The following is a 6,000-nucleotide window of genomic DNA, read 5'->3' on the forward strand; positions in this document are numbered from 1 at the left end:
TAGTTGTTAATGAATAAACACATATATTAGATGAAGAAAATCACTTAATAAATGCCATTATATAATAACTTTGGAGTTACACTTTATTTTAAGGGTCCCTCATAAACCATTTATTAGTCATTAGTAAGGTATTTTTTCAGTCCATAATCTAAACTGAGTGCTATTTATTCTTTATAAACACTTCATAAATGTTTTGAGTGACCAGTGTAATTTCTCACTAAAAGAAGGGCATGTCATTGGTAGCCATTCCTGCTGTACCTAAAAGAACAAGCACACAACACAGGATGTTTAAAGGAAATATTTATACGTGTGAGTAATTAGCTAAGTAACATTTACAAATGTGTGAGTAATGATTAATAAATGGTCACCAAACGGTTTGTAAATGCCTTATAAATGCCTTTTAAATGTTTTATTATGGATTGTTACCCTAGGAGGTTGCTGGGACCAGTGTGGTGCTCTGGTCTCAGTGATGCTAGGCTTAGTGGCACAGACATCTCAGCTGCGTAGTGGACGTAGGGAGAAAACAGAGAGACACTGACACATGTACAGTTGGAGTCAATTCCAGACATGTAATCAGAGTAAAAATGCCCTGTCTTAAGTCAGTCAGGATCACCACTTTATTTTAAGAATGTGAACTTTAAGAATAATAGTAGAGAGAATTATATATTTAAGCTTTTATTTCTTTCATCACATTCCCAGTGGGTCAGAAGTTTACATACACTCAATTAGTATTTGGGTATTTGGTAGCATTGCCTTCAAATTGTATAACTTGGGTCAAACGTTTCAGGTAGCCTTCCACAAGCTTCGCACAGTAAGTTGGGTGCATTTTGGCCCATTCCTCCTGACAGAGCTGGTGTAACTGAGGCAGGTTTGTAGGCCTCCTTGCTCGCACATGTTTTTTTCAGTTCTGCCCACAAATTGTCTATAGGATGAGGTCAGGGCTTTGTGATGGCCACTCCAATAGCTTGACTTTGTTGTCCTTAAGCCATTTTCCACAATGTTGGAAGTATGCATGGGGTCGTTGTCCACTTGGAAGACCCATTTGCGACCAAGCTTCAATTTCCTGACTGATGTCTTGAGATGTTGCATCAACATATCCACATAATTTTCCTACCTCATGATGCCATCTATTTTGTGAAGTGCACCAGTCCCTCCTGCAGAAAAGCACCCCCACGACATGATGCTGCCAACCCGTGCTTTTTAATAAAAAACGTAACAATGGTCATTATGGTCAAACAGTTCTATTTTTGTTTCATCAGACCAGAGGACATTTCTCCAAAAAGTACGATATTTGTCCCCATGTGCAGTTGCAAACCGAAGTCTGTCTTTTTTATGGCGGTTTTGGATTTATGGCTTCTTCCTTGCTGAGCAGCCTTTCAGGTTATGTCGATATAGGACTCGTTTTACTGTGGATATTGTAAGGGGTGCGTCACTGGTGGCAGTGAAGTCAGACGCAGGAGAGCAGAACTAGGTAATTGCCAGAGCAGTTTAATATCAAAACCAAAGGCATAAAGAAAATACAAACATGGGTACAAAACCCGACGTGCACCAGTAACTACAGTATGTGCACAAGCACTTACAACAAACAATACCACACAAAGACATGGGAGGGAACAGAGGGTTAAATACACAACATTTAATGAGGGAACAGAGAACCAGGTGTGTAGGAAAACAAGACAAAACAAATGGAAACTGAAATCTGGATGGCTAGAAGACAGGTGACGCCGACCGCCGGACACCACCCGAACAAGGAGAGGAACCGACTTTGGTGGAAGTCGTGACCGATATAGATACTTCTGTACCTGTTTCCTCCAGTATCTTTACAAGGTCCTTTGCTGTTGTTCTGGGATTGATTTACACTTTTTGCACCAAAGTACGTTCATCTCTAGGTGACAGAACGCGTCTCCTTCCTGAGCGGTACGACGGCTGTGTGGTCCCAAGGTGTTTATACTTGCGTACTATTGTTTGTACAGATGAACGTGGTACCTTCAGGTGTTTGGAAATTGTTCATCCCAAGGATGAACCAGACTTGTGGATATCTACAATTTCTTTTTCTGAGGTCTTGGCTGATTTCTTTTGATTTTCCCATGATGTCAATCAAAGAGGCACTGAGTTTGAAGGTAGGCCATGAAATACATCCACAGGTACACCTCCAATTGACTCAATTTATGTCAATTAGCCTATCAGAAGCTTCTAAAGCCATGGCATAATTGTTCTGAATTTCCTAGCTGTTTAAAGGCACAGTAAACTTAGTGCATGTAAACTTCTGACCCACTGGAATTGTGATGCAGTGAATTATAAGTGAAATAATCTGTCTGTAAACTATTGTTGGAAAAATTACTTGTGTCATGCACAAAGTAGATGTCCTAACCGGCTTGTCAAAACTATAGTTTGATAGGGGGCAGCATTTTCACATTTGGATAAAAAGTGTGCCCAGAGTTGTTGACTTGTTGACCCTACTTTGGCAGCAATGTTTACACGGTGTGTTCAATAAAGACATGAAAACGTTTAATTCTTTGTGTGTTATTAGTTTAAGCAGACTGTTTGTCTATTGTTGTGACCTAGATGAAGGTCAGATCAAATTTGATGACCAATTTATGCAGAAATCTAGTTATTTCCAAAGGGTTAACATACTTTTTCTTGCCACTGTACATGGTTATTTTATACACCGTATTACATGATAGTAATGCTTACTGCTTCCAAAATAAAACTATACAAATAATGTTTATTTGCAGGACAGGCATTGACCTGACTTTCAAGAATTACTGAATTGCTTCGCCTTGCTTTTCTGGTTGGCTGGATGCAAGTTTCACCATCCAATTATTTAAGATCTACAGGAGTGCAAGGTTCACCATGGCACAGACCATGGCGATACATTGGCACATTAGAATGATTAGAATATGGGAAATATTAGTCAATTATTGCATTTTATCAATGCTGGCTTTCGCGGGCAACCTGAGACATGAAACAGATAGGTGGGAGGGCATACAGGCTGTCGGCAATTTATTCATGCGCAATTTTCCTAAATGAGTCATGGAAACACTTCATCCACTACATTCCTATTAGACACTAACCATGTTTCCATCCACAGTTTTATGTGAGTAAAATCACAGTATAAATAAAACAAATTACGATCAGCTGTGTTGGCAACAGGAAGTTTCGATAGGCCTACGATTTTAAATGCAGACAGATAATTTGTTAGGTCGACAAGGTGGGATCTTTTTGTGTGGATAAAATATGTGTTATGAATGTCGGTGGAAACGCCTTTATGCGCAAATATTGATATAATAATAATCATATCGAAGTAAACTTGGGAGTCACGCAATGATATACTGTGTGGTCCTCCCACTAGACTCTGGAAACCATTCCGTTTATTAGACTACAGATAAAATAATTCATGATGAACTTCACAGTTCACAGTGATCTTGATGCTCATTTTCTATAAATATCGAGGGTCTTATCCAGGTGACATGATAATCGAGGCTTGACTGCCGCTTGACAAATAAAAATATTCTCACTCTTATCCATAATAATCTCTTCATGTAGACTAGCCTACCTGCACTCTATCTGCAAGCGGCTGGTTATAAGCATCTGCCAAAACCATTGTAGGGATATTTGCTTTTTAAACGCAACAGTTTTTGTGACCCAACTATCGGTAGAGTTAAAAATGGGATGGAAACACATTGAACTTTAGATTTTTATTTGGTACATGAAAACTTTTGTGAAAAAGTAAATTGTGTGCAGTACATCAGGCACAGCCTTTTATCCACAACATGTCAATTTGATGAAAGCATCTCTGGTGGGAAAATGTTGAGGTGTTATACTTTCTCCATTCATTGGCTAATGGGATTCCTATCTTCTTTCACTAATAACTCTCCCCTTTCAATGATGCTGATGAGAGAGTTGGAGGGTGGGAGAAGAGGTTGGGGACTGTTGATTTTTAGAGTTTCTTCTGTCCAGAGGGAGCAGGCGCTCTAGACCACGCAAATAGGGACAAGAGCTCTGACTTGCTTTGCTCTCCGGAGCAGGGCACCATTGAAAGGAGTGATAACGGGGTTGCGTTAAGTCTGTCCTGCTGAATTTTGGTGCAGAGCCTTTGCCTGACAAGGTCAAGTTAAGATGTGTCAGTTATCCCATCAGAGCTATTGTCCCGGCTCCATTACGGTGTTTTAGGTGTCAAGTTTATGGGCATGTGGCAGCAGTCTGTAGGAGGGAGATTCCTGGATGTGAGAAGTGTGCAGGAGGACATGAGACAAAGCAATGTGTAGATTCGGTGGAAAAAGTTGTGTGTGTAAACTGGTTGTCAATTGTACTGCAGGAATGGAACAGAAATCACAGAGGAAATATGTTGTGGTGGCAGCTGCAGAGAAATACTTGGTTGTACAAGATTTTACTGAGAAATAGTTACATGATGTTTTAAATGATAGTGTCCTGCCCTCCCAGGCTGCTGGTTTGTGGTAGGATCAGATAGGGCCAAAGTAGTGGAATAGCGGTGAGGTTTTATTGTACCCTGGGTTAGTTGGTAGGGACATTTTTTCACAAAGTGTAATGAATTCAATCTACAGAATAGTAGGCTGATACACATCCAATACAGTAGGTGGCGGCATGTACATTTAACATTTGTTTGCAGACCGCCATAATACCAAAGAAGAAAAAGAAAACAAAGAATTGCAAGGTGGGGTTACGCAGTTACAGCACGGACACCCCCCTCCCTGACGCTTTGGCAGGAGAAACAACACAGTAGGTAGTGGACCAAAGATTTGCAGAAGTAAGGTTACGGATGTAACCAAGGTTATGTGAGCTATATGGATCACTCCAATATATTGGTATCACTCCGTGGCAGAGGGATACATCCAAGGTGAGGATTTACAGATTTACTCCTGTGTACACCTTTGTCACAGCTTGGGCCCGCCCCTATATATAGACCCCATGGCCGTGACACACGTTCTCTACATCATTTTAGAAGCGCCTCTAGCACCATAGAGGATTGGAGTGATACATACGTAACCTTTATTATGTTTCACTATATTGGGTCACTCCAAGATATTGGTATACTCGTACCAGATTTAGTCGGTGCTAGAGGGACTTGGCCAGCCAGCGGCGAAGTCCCAGTGTGGGACCGAGTCACAGAGGCCATCAATGTGAAAGCGGGGTTCTGGCACTGTCCCTGGAAGAGGAGGCGATGCCCAAGACCGCTGAACCAACCACAGAGGAGGTGCCACATTTACCCGATAGTACCTAGCAAAGGTGCAAGAGGAAGCTCAGCTGGCCGCAGCGGAGATATCAGAGAGGGGCACTCCTGTAGAGTCAAGGACGCAGCCACACCTTGTGTTGAATGGGCCACCACAGATCCCAGCACTGGCCTGCCAGCCAGGTGGTTTGCTGTCGTAATCGTGTCCACGATCCAGTGAGAGAGCCTCTGCTTAGATAGCCCAGCCCCCAGGACTCTCTCACCAAAGCAGACAAAGAGCTGGTCTGTTGTTCTCACTGTGTCCGCTCCACATAGGCAGCCAGTGCCCGCACAGGGCACAGCATGCCGGGGGGAGACCCAGACTCCCCCACCACTGCCGGGGGGTCGTAAGCAGACAGGATAAAAGGGATGTTGTCATGCCTGCCTGACAGAACCTTTGGGAGGAATGAAGGGTTGGGACAGAGAAATATACTCCTCCCACCATCCGGTAGCACTCAGAACTTACCGAAAGAGCATGGAGTTCACCCATCCTCTTCATGGAAGTAATCACTACCAAGAAAGCCACCTTCATAGAGAGGTGTTTCAGGGAGGCAGACTCCAATGTTTCGAAAGGCGGCTTTGCCAAAGCTGCCAAGACCACATCCAGATCCTAGCCCGCCATTGAGTGGGTCCTACAGTAGCTGGACGCATGCGACGAACCCCCTTCATAAACCTGGAGACCAAGGGATGGCGGCCCACTGGCCTGTCCATCCATCCCACATGGCAGGTAGACGTAGCGGCCAAAATACCCTCTCAGTGTAGAGGCTGCC

This window comes from Oncorhynchus mykiss, chromosome 3, assembly GCF_057628025.1.
Source record: "Oncorhynchus mykiss isolate SJ-2025 chromosome 3, ASM5762802v1, whole genome shotgun sequence".
Lineage (NCBI taxonomy): Eukaryota > Metazoa > Chordata > Actinopteri > Salmoniformes > Salmonidae > Oncorhynchus > Oncorhynchus mykiss.